The sequence below is a fragment of the Austrofundulus limnaeus genome, unplaced genomic scaffold (assembly GCF_001266775.1).
Source record: "Austrofundulus limnaeus strain Quisiro unplaced genomic scaffold, Austrofundulus_limnaeus-1.0 Scaffold2549, whole genome shotgun sequence".
In the NCBI taxonomy this organism is placed as follows: domain Eukaryota; kingdom Metazoa; phylum Chordata; class Actinopteri; order Cyprinodontiformes; family Rivulidae; genus Austrofundulus; species Austrofundulus limnaeus.
In genome coordinates, this window is record NW_013954951.1 from 3,205 (window position 1) to 3,720 (window position 516).

Consider the following 516-nt stretch of genomic DNA (forward strand, 5'->3'; position numbering starts at 1 on the left):
CACACACACAGACACACACACACACACACACAGACACACACACACACACACAGACACACACACACACACACACAGACACACACAGACACACACAGACACCAGCTGGGATGCAGGTCAGATCTGACAGTAAACAGTTAACATGTTTAGATGCACAAAACTCTTTGATGGGACTGAAATGTGTTGGGATTAAATAATCTGAATGTGTGGTTTACATGGACACAATCTGATCATGATGAGTGTTTACATGCACAAAGCACTGACATAAAACCAGAACAAAGTTCTCCTTTCATTAAGACCAGGAACAGTCTGTGAGCTCAGAATGGACCTGCGGCAGGTTGTAATAATGGTGCAGATGTTCCTGCTCTCTCTGGTTCAGCTGCAGGTGACACACTTTTAGTTTTTATTTTTGCAAAGCGGCGCAGGCTGTGACTTCTTTCTTTACTGAATGAGAGAACAGGAGGACAGGTTCTGTGCTGCTGCTCCTCCCTCCACAAAGAACAGAACCGCTGGATGAAA